The 16,444-nt window shown below is 42.2% G+C and overlaps 1 protein-coding gene across 1 annotated transcript in view; it reads left to right on the forward strand.

Annotated features, from left to right (window-relative positions):
- The window catches only part of PRIM2 (DNA primase subunit 2), a 302,144-nt gene that overhangs the window by 182,777 nt on the left and 102,923 nt on the right, over nt 1-16,444 (forward strand). The gene's annotated exons all lie outside the window — the stretch shown is intronic.

The raw sequence follows: 16,444 nt of genomic DNA on the forward strand, positions 1-16,444 counted from the left end.
GGGGTCGCGAAGAGTCGGACATGACTGAGCGACTTCACTTTCACTTTTCACTTTCATGCATTGGAGAAGGAAATGGCAACCCACTCCAGTGTTCTTGCTTGGAGAATCCCAGGGATGGGGGAGCCTGGTGGGCTACTGTCTATGGGGTTGCACAGAGTCGGACACAACTGAAGTGACTTAGCTTAGCTTAGCTTGTATGGTTATCCTATAGTGTATTTATCATTCATTGTGGAGTATTTAGACCACTTTTCATTCTTTTCACTAGTACAAAAAATGCTGTATGTAAACTTTTATCTGTATTTTTGATCGTTTCCTTAGCATAGGTTTTCAAAAGTGGAATTTGTCAAAGCATATGAATCATTTTAAATATTTAAGTATATTTATTTTTAAAAAACGTTATTCTACTTATGCTCTCATATTGTACAAGATCCTCCATGTTGCTGTACCCTGAACAGATGGGACAGTGAACAGCTGCTAATTTAATAGGTTACCACAGAGATACAATTGCTATTATGTACTTTGCATTGACTGTATTAAGAGTGATTTTAAAACATTTTAATTATCCATTTTATTTAAGGTAGTTTTAATTCTCTGTATCTTTGCCTATTTATTGGTTTTATTTGATCTTATGTACTTTAGATATAAATAACAGCTTTCCTGGTAGCTCAGCGGGTAAAGAATCCCTCTGTAATGCAGGAAACACAAGAGACATGGATGGGTTTGATCCCTGGGTTGGGAAGATCCCCTGCAGGAGGAAATGGCAACCTACTCCAGTATTCTTGCCTGGAGAATCCCCATGGACAGAGAAGCCTGGCGGACTACAGTACATAGGGTCACAAAAAGTCAGACAGGACTGAGCAAATGAGCACAGACTTTAGATATAAAGGGTAGTAAGTAACTCTTCATTGTTTTTGTTACAAAGATTTTTTTCTGAAATTTTTTTATTATGTTGCATTATCTAGCATACATAAATTTTCAAGTTTTATGTAGCTAAGCACCTTTAGTATTTTCCATTATGGTTTCTTTTTATTCTTCTGAAACCTAGAGTGCCACTGCTTGGTCAGAAGTTGGCCTGGAGTTTATTTCCGGTATTTTTCAGTATTGCTTGTCCTCCCCCCTGCCTCCCCGGTCGGTCCCTCTTTTCCTCCTCTCCTGCCGTCTCTGTAGTGCAGAGGTTGGGGTCCAGTCGAAAACCTCTTGAGGGACTGGGAGCAGCCTGAATCCTGCACAGTTGTTAACCTTCCTGAGAGCTCTGTGTCCTGGAGGTGTCCTCCTCCCATCCCAGCCCAACTCCAGTGTCTCCCTCTGGTGCCGGCTTTGCCCTCTCTGTACCATTTCACGTCGTCACTGCAGGGATTCTGTTACTTCTCAGTTTAAAAGGATTTTGTCTCCCCAGTTTCCCATGGGCTGAGGTGAGAACACCTCAGCCTGGCGCACGAGGTCCTTCTGGAAGGACCCGGCCTCACTGGACTTTGTCTCAGTGCTTACACCCTGACTTCTTCTGCCAGTGAGGCCCCGGGGCTCCTCCCGAGTTCCAGGCCTGTGCTCACCTCCTACGGGGACTGCTCTTCCCCTGTCCTCTACTTCTGTGACCCGACTAAAGACCACTTGTCTGTGTTTGCGTCCTCTGATGGGCTCTTCCTGGCCGCCTGGTTCTCACCTTGCTCCTGCCCGGTGTCCATTCGTGTTTTATGTGCGTTCCCGTAATAACCAGTGGCTGGCTCCTGGGTCCCAGGGCTTGTGCTGTCGTCACTGCTTGCTTCTTCATCTGATTTCTCCAGTAAAGTGTGAGAGCTGCAAAGTGCCTTTCATGATGGGTCTTCCTTATGTGTTTTGTTCTGAATGAATGAATATCTATTATACCAGTGATATTTTTAAAAATAATTTTTTCATTCATTTATAACTGCACTATTCTATGTTGCTTTGTGTGGGCTTTGTCTTAGTCGAGGTGAGTAGGGTCTGCTCTTTGTTGCGGTGTGGGGGCTTCTCGTTACTGTGGCTTCTCGTGGCTGCGCACAGGCTCGGGGGTGCGTGGGCTTCGGAAGTTGCAGCTCTCAGGCTTCCGAGTGCGGGCTCAGTGCTTGTGGAGGGGCTTAGTAGCCCCGTGGCAGGTAGGGTCTTCCTGGACCAGCGAAGGAACCCATGTCCCTGCATTGGTAGGTGGATTCTTACCCACTGCACCACCAAAGAAGTCCTATTTTGTTGCTTTTTTCCTGCATAAAGTTCTTACAATTTATATAATTTATAAATCATATTATTACCTTCTTCTGTAAAACCACTAATTCAGAAGACATAGACCTAAAGGATTGTATCATACCTCCAGTCAGTGCTCAGTCCTGTGCAATAATGATGGATTCCTCTTCCTCTACCCCAGTGTGGTCATTATCAACAAGAATTTAGATTAACTACTGACACTTCTTGAGTCCTTGAAACATGCACAAACTGTACATTCAGTTGGGGCTTTCATTCTCTGTGGAATTCACTCATGGCTGGTTGCTAGGCAACCAGGGCTGGATGCTAGGTGTAATATGCACCAACCGATGTTGCTGTTTTTATTATTATTAAATCAAATGGTTTTTTGTTTTATTACCATGTCAGAGTCATCTGTATGTAGCTGATGTGCATAGTTTGTTGCTTCCTATTATACAAAGTGACCTTGTGAAAGTCTTTCAAGCATACTGAATTGTCTCTTTAGGCTGTTTAAATATAATGTTTTTCTCTTACCTTATTTTTGCTTAGGTCAAAATAGGAAAGAGTACTGTTTAGTTTGAAAGATGATAATGATAATCTTGTTAGAAAAAATAATCATCATTCATTTGTATGAACTGTATAGTTTAAATGTAACCTAGAGGGGAAGAACATTAGGAGGTTGAAATCGAAATCATTATTAGGTCTAATTTTGCTTGTGCCTTTAATGATCAAAGAGGAATGATGAGTAGCATTTTAATTAAAATTGTCAAAACTAATATGGTGGATGTCACCAATACCTGTAAAAATGAAAGTAGCTATAGGGAAATTGTCAAGTCATTTTACAGGATTTAGACATTGAAAGAGAATTATTATAACATTTTGCCAACCTAGTAATTTGGGATATTGCTAAACAATATACATAATTCTGAGAATGTAGAGGCATTGTGCCCAGATTTTCTTAGCTGAACTTACTTCTATAGTTAAAAGTGCCTGTGGCAGAAGGTAGTAGAACAAAACGGTGAATATGTTTTTCAATCAAGTTCTTGGTGAAAATGAAAAATGTGTTTTATTTTTACTTAAATTGAAGGAAATTTTTGGCCAACCCAATAAAATTTGGAAAAATAGAAACTAATTCCGCCTCACTAATATAACTGCTGCTAGGTTTTTCTTGTAATTGTTGTGATCTCTGTGTATATTTTTATGTAATAATAATTTAAATGGTTAATCTTTAAAAACATTCATTTTCACTTAATATATCATACCTATTATGATAAAGGAGAAGATTACTTTTCATGGCTCTAATTTTAAGTGATTTGTAATATTTAGTTGAGGATGTATATATCTATCTTTACATCACTATTCCCATTTCATTGGATATTTAGGCTTTCTTTGTTGACTAAACCTGTGAAGAAAAACTGCAGACTCTGAGTGGCGTCTGTGGCCAGGTGGGGGCTTGGTGAAGAAGGGGCGCTGCGCTGACTCGTGAGGAGGAGGCGTTGCCCAGCAGCGAGCAGGGCGAGGAGTGAGGCGCCTTCCTGGGGCAGGAGAGGAGAGAGAGTGGCCATGTGCCTAACAAGGGAAGCAGTCACTTGACGAAGACAGAATTCAGAATAACGAATTTTAAACCGTATAGTGCGTCTGGATTCGAACATTTTATTGTAGCCCTAACAAATTATCAGAAATTGAATGGATCAAAACAGCACTTACTTTTTTCATACAGGTCAGAAGTGTGACTGGGGCCTCCCCAGGCTAAAATCGAGGTGTCAGCAGGGCTGTGGTTCCTGTTGGAGGCTTGGGGGCAGAATCTGCTGCTGCGCTTACCTGCGTTGTTGGCCGGGTTTAGTTCCTTGTGGAGGTGGGCCTGAGGTCCTCCCCCTCCTTGCAAGCTGTCGCCAGGGCCACATTCCTGCCTCTGCCGCCCTCGCCCCCCCGTGGCCGCTCTGTGGTCCTCGCTTGTAGTCCCCTGCCTCAGCCAGCAGTGGTGCACCAGTCCTCGTTTGTCAAGGGTGACTTACTTGGCTGCATATCTGCCTCCTCCCTGAGGGAGCTTGCTGCTTTATAGGCTCATGTGGTTGGATAGTCCACATGGAGACCCAGGAGAATCACCCCACCTCAAAGTCCCTCATCTTAATTACATCTTCAGTGGCCTCTTTGCTACGTAACCTATCGTGTTCATGGGTGAACATCTTTGGAAGCCATTGATCTGCCTGTTACAGTGAGAGTTTTCCCTTGGATTGAAGACAGCTTTTAATATCATTCACTTTCATCAGTTTTACAAGTAAACCACTTCATTTATGTACAATACTGAATTACCCTGGGGTTTTATTGTTAGGTCACTTTGTTAGCTTAACATGTTGAAAAGTTGAAAAAATGGTTAACAGTGATTTTTATAAGAATATAAAGTACTGATTTTCTTTTCAGTGATATAGAAAGAAGATAGGAAAATCTTTCCTTGCTTGTTCGACTGGCCATCCAGCCAAGGCAAATAGATACCTTTGTAAATGGTGGACTTGGTAGTGAGATTGTATGTATTGGCTGTGACTTGGGAGTAGGTGCAGGGTCACAAATCTTTTAGCGTCTGAAGAGTTAGTTTTGTTTATCGTTGATTTAACACACATTACGGGGACTACTTGGTGCCAGATATGATGTTAGGTTCTCAGGATACGTATTCACTTTTGATCTTACAGAAGTGATTGTTGGTCAGAAAAGAGAATCTTGACTAAAGTAATTACAGTAAATTATGGTGGCTGTTAGCATAGGAGCAGCCCCTGACTCTGTGGCCCACGGCCCCCACAGCGCTGTGTCCATGCAGCTTGTTTCCAGCTGGAGGGTCAAGTGTCCATTCATTGCGAGTCCAGGGTTTCTTAGGCATTTATGCTTTGTGGATGCTGTCAGTCTTCCTGGAAAGCAAAGTTTATGATTATTTATGTTTTTCAAGTAGTTTCATTGCCTGTAGTTATTAAATTTCCCATTCTTTACTCTTTGAGTTTCTTTAAAATATTGATTGTCCTGTAGTTGAGTAACAAATTACTTTTCACTGTGTTAGGCATAAAGCCCTAACAAAGTACAAAATAGTGATGATACTGTGGGAAACAGTTTTCCTTAAAAGCCTGAGAAAACGTGGTAGTTACTGCGAAATATTAGCAGCTAAAGAGCTTTGCAGTGGAACTTTCTGTGATGATGGAAGTGTTCTGCACCTGCACTACTCAACCCAGTAGCCAGCAGCTGCTTAGGCTGTTGTATCGCTCCTGTGTTTTTATTTTAATTCATTTAAATTTAAATTGTTGGTCGTAACTGATCCTTATTGGATTGGACAGCACGTTTCTCTGTCATACTTGAAATGTGTTTAGATAATCATGTATTTTAAAAAGTATAATAACGGTTTTTAGATGAATGGTCATGGATTTCTCAGTCTGTGATGGCCATGCCCGTGGTCCTGTGGTTCGGGCCCCTCTGGGGGTGTGGGGCGCTGAGCCGCGGCAGCCCGGCCCCCGGGGTAGGTGGGCCCATCGCCCGGAGCCGCCCCCGTGCCGGCCTTGCTGGAGGCGTGCGGTTAGGGGGTGTTCAGGTTGCCCAGGCGGTGAGCTGCTGGTGCCACATGTGACCTGTGGGAATTTTGCAAGTCTACATGTTTGTGTCCTGGCAGCCGGACGCAATTCACAGCAAAAACGAAACTAAATTTGATAGATTGGGCTGAGGTAAGCCAGACGGCCCAGACTCACCAAAGGTGAATGGTGCCCTCTCAGCTGTTTGTAGCTACTGTGTAGAAAGCAGCTCTGAAAAGATAACTCAAAGGGAATAAGAAGCCCGTTTGTAGTTGAGCTGCTGTGGTGCTTGGTGGGCAGCAGACACACTGCCCACAGGAGGCCCGTGGGGACCTGTGTCATAGGGTGCACCGTGTCCTCAGCCTCACGAGGGCCCCTCCTGGTCACCAGCCCACATTCCTGGGCCTCTGTGACGCTCTCAGCTCTGTTTGCTGCGCAGCAGTGTCACTGGCCGAAATGGTCATTTTTACGTGTTCATTTGATTTTGGTGTTTGCCTGGGGTGTATGCTCCATGAGAGCAAGGCGTCTCTGTCCTCCTCTGTTTTTCTCTCTCCCTGTTTCCGCAACATGGCTGCACCTCAGGGAAACTCCTGGATGAGCCCGTGCTGGGAGAAGACCCTTCAGGTTTTGAAATTTACCTCTCACTTTGGTTTTTTAAGCTACTCAATGTTGAGACTGGATGAGATGGTAGTTTAGACAAAAGGTTGGTGAATTTTGTCAATTCCAAGGGAAAGCTCTTGGAAACACTAAGTAATGAAACACTCTTTATACTTTGTAGAAATTCAGTGCTGGTTTTGCCTTTTGTTTTGGGACTTGGGACTCTTTCTCGGGGTCAGTAGCTAACTGGGGAGAGTTCTCTTTCTTTTTGCCTGTGTGATTTTAGAAAGACCCTCATTTTTTTTCCTCCAGTGACATATACAATTGGTGAAGACTGTATTTAAAAACAGAATAAAACCAAACCTGTTATGAACCTTGCTGTTTCGATCTGTGGGATGGAAGCCTTAACATGATGAGCCATTGATAATGCTGTGCAAGAGCAAAGGAGTGTGCAGGAAGTGTGTGACGGAGTCTCTAGATGTGACTTGTCACGATCATACTCCCTAGCTGTCCCCTTCATCTCCTCTCCCTCCAAAACCCCACGAAACCCCAGTCTTGTGCTCCTGGCTTTCTGTTATTAGGGAACAGCTGTGAGGGGACACTGCAGCATGCCTCAGCCTGTGAGAGCCCATCTCAGAAGCGCCCCATCCTCTGTGAATTGTGGGGAGATGAGACAGTGGCCGTCAGTTCAGTGTCTTAGTTCTTCTGGGTATTAGAGCTTTATTTCACGCCCACCCATCCTCAGCTTTTCATAACCAGTCTCTCCGGCAACCTTTTCTTTATTGTAATCATTTGACCATCCTGGGTCAGAGTCCAGTCGAAACAGCCTCTGCTTAGGGAGTCATGTACTTGCAGAATATGCTGAGAATGTAGAGGAATATAAAAAAATGCAGTCATGAAAGTAGAGATCTTTTCGGGGGGGTCTAAGTGTATATGGTGAAGACACCTATGTAGTGTTGTAGAGCTACCATCTTATAGGGATGGTATGTGTATATTTTGTTTTAAATAAATTTTATTGAAGTATAATTTACATACAATGAAATGTACTCCTTTTAAGGGTGCAGTTCCATGACTTTTGACAATGTGAGGTACAGATATTTTTGATAGAAGAATGAAATGCATCTCAGCGCTCTTGCAGTTCATTGGACTGTTGCAGCTTAGAAATTGGAATAAATAGGAAAACATGGAACACATGGGAAAAGATGAGGCCAGCCTGAAACAAGGAAGAGTAGTGATTGTGCTGTTTGTAGTCCTCGTTTGATGTGGAAACCCATGTCCGCCTGGGTTTTTATTGGGTTTGTGTGCCTCTTGTCTCTTAGTCGTAAGGAAATATGTATGCATCATTATCCTTCATATTGTCTGCCGGTACTTTTTTGGAGAGAATTTTTTTTTACGCAAAATGGAGTAAACTTCGTGCTTATGGAAAAATAATTTACATTCAATTTATAATAGAATTTTATTGATTTTGTTCTCATTGGAGTAACTTCAGGCAAAATCACCTGGGCTAACATAAGTTGGATACCATTTTCCAAGGGATTTAGATGTAGAAAGAAACTCATTCAATTTCAGTGGTGACAGCTGTTGAGTGAATTTTCTGATACCTCACAGCAGGAAATGATACATTGTAACTGTGTTTCCCTGATTTCTTGCACACTGCTGAAATCGAGCCTGACAGGACTGTGCTTTCTGAATGTCTGAATAGCCTAGTTTAAGCCGTCAGAGTATTTTTAATGTCCAAAGTAGATAGAATTGTGATTGCAAAAGTGGATATATGGGTGATATACAAAACCTTTGTTTTCTCTTTCAAAATTGTTTTTCCATTTGTACTGTGATTACACCTGAGTTTCTGTGAAAAGGTTGTATTGGAACTTGGTATACTTTTATAGAATGATATAGGAAATTACAATATCAGCTTACTTTTTAATTTAAACAGAAATATGTTTCCTTAATGCAGCGGTCAGTTTTGATTACTTGCAGTGCTTTCTTGACTGCTTTTTTATTTGATATCAGATTTTAAATTATGATAACCTATAGCTGCAAAGAGTCGGACACGACTGAGCAACTGAACTGAACTGAACTGAACTGAACTGATAGCTGCCAGATAGAAAGGAGTAAACAGTGTCAACCTCTTTCAAGACTACTGGTAAATAGTTGACACAGAAAGTAAATGTGTTTTACGTGTCACTGTTCTATGAACCTCAGAGTTTGTCTGTCGGTGAGGAGTGAGGGCATGGAGATACTTTTTGAGGTTGGAAGGTGGGTTCTGTCCAGCCTGGGCCCCGGTCCTGTTGTCACTGGGACTCATACCTACCCCAGCATAGCTTCTTACAGATGAGAGGAGAATGGAGAGTTGTGATTAAGTGTCTGTTGAGGCAGTCTGAGTGCGGGTTAGAAAAGAATTTCCAGACACAGAGAACTGCAGGGAAGAGTTTATTTAGAACAAAGAACAGAGGTAAAGTGGGCACTTCGAGCGCACAATTCCTGACAGGCCAGGGAGGTCGACAGTTTTTGTGAGTTGGTAGCCAATTTTTATAGCCACAAGACAAAGAAAATTCCTGCTGGAAGGTTGGCATTAGGTGATTGGTTGGGGTGCTATAGAGTGTTTACTGGAGTGGGCATCTTTGCCTAATTTGGAGTCAGAAAGCTTGTTAGTGGTGATCAGGGGCTTTTGGCAATGGTAACAAATGATCACAGCTTCAGAGTGACCTTGGTTCTGGGCTCTGTTTCTGTGGACCTTAGTACAAGGCCTTGCACCTGTCACCTGTGGCAGGACTCAGCAGTGTTGCAGTGGACCATGAAGCCCAAAGACTCCCAGACAGAACTGTGTTACCCTCGACCCCCGAAGATTCAGGTTCACTCAGTTCAGTCACTCATTCATGGTTGACTCTTTACGACCCCATGAACTGCAGCATGCCAGGCCTCCTTGTCCATCACCAACTCTCAGAGTCCACCCAAACCCATGTCCATTGAGTTGGTGATGCCATCCAATCATCTCATCCTCTGCTGTCCCCTTTTCCTCCTGCCCTCAGTCTTTCCCAGCATCAGGCTCTTTTCAAATGAGTCAGCTCTTCGCATCAGGTGGCCAAAATATTGGAGTTTCAGCTTCAGCATCAGTCCTTCCAATGAATATTCAGGACTGATCTCCTTTAGGATAGACTGGTCGGATCTCCTTGCAGTCCAAGGGACTCTCAAGAGTCTTCTCCAACACCACACTTCAAAAGCATCAATTCTTCGGCGCTCAGCCTTCTTCACAGTCCAACTCTCACATCCATACATGACCACAGGAAAAACCATAGCCTTGACTAGGTGGACCTTTGTTGGCAAAGTAACGTCTCTGCTTTTGAATATGCTGTCTAGGTTGGTCATAACTTTCCTTCCAAGGAGTAAGCGTCTTTTAATTTCATGGCTGCAATCACCATCTGCAGTGATTTTGGAGCCCCCCAAAATAAAGTCAGCCACTGTTTCCACTGTTTCCCCACCTATTTCCCAGGAAGTGATGGGACCGAATGCCATGATCTTAGTTTTCTGACTGTTGATCTTTAAGCCAACTTTTTCATTCTCCTCTTTCACTTTCATCAAGAGGCTCTTTAGTTCTTCTTCACTTTCTGCCATAAGGGTGGTGTCATCTGCATATCTGAGGTTATTGCTGTTTCTCCTGGCAATCTTGACTCCAGCTTGTGCTTCCTCCAGTCCAGCATTTCTCATAATATACTCTGCATATAAGTGTAATAAGCAGAGTGACAGTATACAGCCTTGACGTACTCCTTTTCCTATTTGGAACCAGCCTGTTGTTCCATGTCCAGTTCTAACTGTTGCTTCCTGACCTGCATACAGGTTTCTCAAGGTTCAAGTTACCTCCAGGCTAATCAGAATTCATGATGCTTCCCTAACATAGAAATGGCAAACTGTGGCTCAAGTTGGGAACCTTCATTCTTAAGCACAGTGCTGTGAAAACAGGTATATTAACAGTCAGCTGGAGTTGCAGCTTGTATTCCGAGTATGACCAGCAGAGTCTGATTTAACTTGGCAGACAGGAGTTAGGACAGGTCAGCTGGAATTTCTCCAGGTGGACCTAGTCCTCACAGGAGGATCTTGGCAGCCTTGGTCACTGTCCTCTCTCTGCGACCATGCTGCTCAGGATAAGCAGTGAGCACCACAGACATGAGCCACATGTGTAATTTTAAATTACTTCAGTCTCATTGATTTTAGTAATAATCTTATTTAACTCACTTCAACATGTAATTGGTATGAAAATTTATTAATGAAATGTTTTACATTATTTTTTCATAGTAAGTCTTGGGAATCCAGTGCAGACTTTACACTCAGAGAATGTCTTAATTCTGACTAAGCTGCATGTCAAGTACCCAGTTGCTACAGTTGGCTGGTGGCTACCATGTTGGACATGCAGCTTGGCACAGCTGGGTCCCTTCGAAACCTGCAGTGTTTGCAGTTGGAGTTGGCACCGTGAAAACTTCCTAAGAGTGTAGATACAGGTATAACCTTCCAAATCATCAGGTTATTCAAAGACATCTAAATTCTGCTTCAAGATTAAATATTATATGTGATAGTATAAAGAAGATAGGAAAGAAGTTTGCTTTCTTCCTGATAGTCAGGGGAAGAAACTGGTGAATGTTAACAGTAGAGAAAAGCAGCAGCCAAAATGTCTAGAGGCCTGGGTGATGATGAGTAATACAGTCTGACTGAGGTGTTGGCCACACTGGCAGGGTCCAGGCTGTGTCCAGGCCCAGCAGGATCATGAAGCCCAGTGGTGAGAAGCCCCCTGAGTTTGAGTTGGGCATCTCCCAGGCCCTCCTGGAACTGGAGATGAACTTGGACTTCAGGGCCCAGCTGCAGAAGCTGAACATCATGGCCGCCAAGGAAATTGAAGTTGGTGGTGGTCAGAAAGCTATCATAATTTTTGTTCCCGTTGCTGAACTGAAATCTCTCCAGAAAATCCAGGTCCTTGCTGGTATGTGAGCTGGAGAAGAAGTTCAGTGGGAAGCACATTGTCTTTATTGCTCCGACGAGAATTCTGCCTAAGCAAACTCGAAAAAGCTATACAAAAAACAAGCAAAAACTTCCCAGGAGCTGCACACTGGTAGCTGTGCATGACACCATCCTGGAGGACTTGGTTTTCCCAAGTGAGATTGTGGGCAGGAAAATCCGCATGAAGCCAGATGGCAGGCAGCTCGTAAAGCACAGCACAACAGTGTGGAACCCAAGGTTTAACGTTTTCTGGTGTTTATAAGAAGCTCATGGGCAAGGATATAAATTTTGAATTGCCACAGTTTCAGTTGTAAACAAATATGACTAAATAAAATATTATTCACAATTAAAAAAAACAACTTGAGTGAAAAATCATGCAACAAACGCATCTCCTCTGATCCTCACTGTAGCCCATGGAGGGGGTATTTCTGTGACCTCTTTTATGATCCCTGTTTCCCTGTAAGGAAATTGGAAGCAGAGTCAGCAGGCAGTAAGTGTAACAGCCAGGACTTGTAGGTCTGACCCCTGAGCTCCTCACCATGCTGCTTGGCTCTCCCTTACTCTGCTATGCTCCCTGATTGCTTTAGGCAGATTGGACTTGGGAATATTATGAAAGTGCGGAAGAATTGTGGCTGATTCTTAAGCTGCTGCAGCTGTTCACTGCTCCTGCTCCCTTCTTCAAGTTTCTTCACAGGGCTGAGGAAGTGATTAGAGAGGGATCACCTGTGTTGCCAGCTTGCGCCCTGGGGCCCCGTGTCTGGGGACTTCGGGGTGGGGGCTCCCACAGACCACTGAGCAGAGGTGTGATGGCCGTCTCTGCTGAGTTCAGTGCCACAGCAGGAAAGGGTTTTTTCCTTAACCAGCTGATTTATCGTGAGACCCACAACCCACTTTTGTATAATTTTTTTCTTTTGTTTCCAGCTCTTATTTTCAGTACCCAAACCTGGCTCCCTATTGAGACCTAAAGTGCTTGTTATTGTCCTTAGTGGTTTGTTGAACAGGGCTGTTTTCTGTTGTTTCTAAAAAGACCAGGCATGGGTCTGCCTTTCACAGTCAGATGTGTGCAATTGTGTATGTTTCAGAACAGCATTTTTATTGTGTAAATTTGGTGTTTGTGTGGTGGTGTTCGGAGCATTGATTGCCTGTGGCTGTGACCGACTGTGCCTTCCTGTCTCGTGATCCTCAGCCCCCCTCCTCCCTTGATTTAATGGGACTGAAAATGGTATCATGTCAAATATGGTTATGTAAATATGTGTTATGAATATTTGAAAGTCTCTTCTCCTTTCAGCTTTAATTTGTTGAAACTCTTCTTAGCTTTGCAATTTTCTGTTTATTGTGATTTTTAACTCTATTGGAAACCTAACTCTGCTTACCTCTTTACTGTTTAATGAGCAAGATAAAGTGGGACGGAAAGGTTTCTCAGATGTGACTGAGTTTTAATTAAGTTGCATGTAGGCCTGTTGAACTTGTAGGAAGATGCTCTTGTATCTTTTGCGAACAATTAGTTCTCTTATTGTAGATGAACAACTTAGGACCATCACCTCAAAACAAAACAGAAAAAATAATCAAGGACAAACACTGAATTTCTTCTGTGTAAGCTAAGGATTTGTTATACACAATTGCAAAATTTAGTTTTCTCAGAAAGTATTATTATGCACAAGTTTAGGGTTTTAAAGGTTTTAAACTTGACAGGACCTTCATTGTCGCTTGACAAGACAAAATCACTGAAGTCACGAGTCACGATTTAGCACTATGTTATTGCAAAAGGAGATAGGATTTGCCTTTTATATTGATGATTTTTGCTCAGAGACCTGTGTTTCACGGCCCGCCTGCTCAGTTTCAGCTCTTTTTTCTCTCTTGCCTCTGCTTGTCTTTTTTGCCGCCTACCTCTTCATCTATAAACTGTGAAATTTCCTTGGTTTTACTGATCTCTTTCTACTTGTCTATCTGATATGTGCTAACCCTCTACTTGCTGAGAAAACAGACTCTTATTATCCCTAAATGTCACCTCTTTATCATGTGCTTACTTTTAAATGGTCCAGCAATGCTAATAAACTCACAATACGTACTTCTCTGAACCAGGTCAAAATTTAAGAGTGTTTTTAATGCAAATAAAATTGTTAAACTACAAATGGTAAAAACACTAAGACCACCAGGCCCGTGACTTTCCTGTTACTCCTGCCTGTGGTCTCCTGCTCCTCCCTCTGCTGCCAAGGCCACCCAGGGCACCTTCTTCCCTGGCCTTGAGCTGGCATGGCAGGTGTCTCTGATCAGCCTGGACACTGTGGTCAGTTGTCTCAAGAGCATTCTCCGGACACTCAGAATTCTGGATGCTGTCCCTGAGCACCCCCTCTGTGGTGCCGTTTTGGGGCTGCACGTGACGTGTCCTCCCCCTGCTTTGAGAAGCGCCTGTTCTCTGCATCCTCATCGGGGTTCTCGACACCTCGTCTTGTTGCACTGTTTGTATCATCTCTGGGCCCATCACGACTTTGTGACTTTTCCTTGGTCACAAAAGTGCTTGATGAAGGACTGAAGAACAGTGCAGAGACTCTTGAAAGTTTATTTTTAAGAAAAGGGTAATTAGGAGAGGACAACTACTGTGATAGAGAAGAAGTCTGTTATAGAGTGTCTGACATTCTAATGACCTTAAAAAAAATAAGGTTCATTCTGGGTTGTATGGATTTCTCTAGTTCTATTTGGTGAGTGCAGGTGTTTGTGTTGTTTGTACAGTGCAGTATAACTGTACAATTATAGTGGACTCAACATCTTTATTCTCTGACTTTTTGGTAACTTGAGAAAAACAATACCATTTTATGTAAACCTCAGTGCCTTTCGCCTGATACTCTAACAAATAGAAGATAAATTAGCATACAGGATGGAAATAAGTTACTCTCCACATTTATGGATGAACAACTTGGTGACTCAGATGATAAAGAATCTGCCTGCAATGCAGGAGACCCAGGTTTGATCCTGGGTTGGGAAGATTCCCTGAGGGAGGGCGTGGCAACCCACACCAGTGTTCTTGCCTGGAGAATTCCATGGACAGGAGCAGAGGTTCATGGGGTTGCAAAGAGTCAGACACAACTGGAGGACTAATGCATAGTCTGCGCGATTAACGCATAGTTTGACTGATCTTTTTTCTTTTTCACTTGTGCCAAATTAGTGGCTAAACTGAAAATTAAATCAAATTTTGACTTTTTAAAATTCTCTGATTAGTCATAAATTCCTCTTTATATTTGGGAGGATAATGATTAGTGAAATAATTTGAATTTCGTGACCCATTAAAATATGTATTTTGTCCACTGTATTGAAAAAGTGACATTTGTGGTATGTCTCAATTAATTTTTCTATGGAAGATTAGAAGCAAGAAAGCTTTTATGCTGACTAAATCCCCCTTGTTAAAACTGTATATTAGTGACAGCGAATATTTCTTAAAGCTGTGATTATTTAAAATGGGCTGAAAACAGTGTTTTTTGGTGTGTGTGTATATCAAACCAATTAGAAATTGTTTTTACTTTTAAAAATTACAATAAAAAAGTAGTAAAACATTTGTATTAGTTTTTCTCTATTACCCCAGTACAGTGATTAAGAAGTATTTGTTAATAAGATTGATGAAGTTTTTAAAGTCATAAAACTGAGACAATATTTTGACAGTTCATTACACATGTTTTCACTCATTAGTGTAGCAGCTGCATTATTTGAAAGCTGTGTGACATGAAGCTGCCACAGGCTCTGAGGGTGGCAGAAGGTGCCTCACTTGTCCTGCGCCTGTTGGGAGTCTCACCTCATAGCTCCCTCTGCACTTCCAAGTAAAAGCCAAGGGTCCCATCTCATGAGCATTAGTGAGTTGTTCTTGAGGACTTTTATTCTTTCATGGCAGCACTATTTGTTCCTTTTTCTTTTACCTTAGTTGCCTTCCTTTCTCTGTCTGTTGCTGCTGCTTTACAGTTTTTACAAAGACTTCTCTTGTCTGGAATATTATTATATTCTTCCAACTGATTTTCTGTTGCCCAGTCCTTACAATTTCTGCTTTCTTTCTCGAGTATAAACTGCTCATGTGAATTCTTGCCCCAGGTAGTTTTATGGTTCTTTACTGCTTATAGACCATTGGATACACTGCTTCTCATGATTTCTTTTTCTTGTATCTGAAAATCCTCCCCACCTTGGCTTCACCTATCCATAACTAGTTCAAGTATGTATTAAATAGCTGTGATGTACCAACTCCTTTAACAAGATACAAGCTAGCCTTTCTGATCCTGAATGAATGGAGGAGAAATCTCATTCCCAATACTTATGCTTCAGTTCAAATTTCTATCACTTTTTTTCTGAGAGTTCCACACTTGCCCTTACTGGGTTGGCTGGTGGCCATCTTCCTGTCTATTCATAATGTTTTTAGAAATGTGATATTGACAGTTTCCTTATATTCTGTCTGTAATTATTTATACCCAGCAAATTCATTGTGTTTATCAGTGTTGTCATTCTCTTTTTAACTTTTTTCCTTGAAATTTGGCCCTTTTGCATATCCTATCAAAGCACTGAGGAAGCATTTTAAACTGCCTTTCAGGTTCTCTTTATACGTCTTCTCTTTGTACTTTGTATACTGCATTAATCTGGGCTGAGAAAACTGTTTACTCATAACTATAATCATGATTGTACATCATTTATACAAAGCTTTTATATTTGTTCATGTATTTGAGCTGAAAAGTTCTGTTAGATGATTGTGATCAATTTATAGCCTAAGAAATGCAAGGGTCAGGGAGTGACCCAGCATCTCCCAACTAGGGGACGAATTCTCTCCAGGATCAGTTGCCTCCCTTCCCATCCTGTTTTGTGGTCCTCTGTACTTACTGGTCAGGACTGCCAGAAGGCAGTCTTATGTGTGTACTGGAATATGTACATTCCAGTCTGTGTACTGGAATATGCTTTAGTGATTTTAGTTAGCACTTTGAAGTTATGATTTCATTTGATTTCCCCAGCATTTCTGTCAGTTAGGCAGGCCTGGCATTATTAATACTATTTTACATTATTAACATTATTTTACAAATGATAATAATGCTGATTGCCAGTTTGCCAAACGAGTGATTTAAAGACCAGAAACGAGAGCAGGTCTTCAGACTCGTAACCCT

Source organism: Budorcas taxicolor, chromosome 11 (assembly GCF_023091745.1).
Source record: "Budorcas taxicolor isolate Tak-1 chromosome 11, Takin1.1, whole genome shotgun sequence".
Classification (NCBI taxonomy): Eukaryota; Metazoa; Chordata; class Mammalia; order Artiodactyla; family Bovidae; genus Budorcas; species Budorcas taxicolor.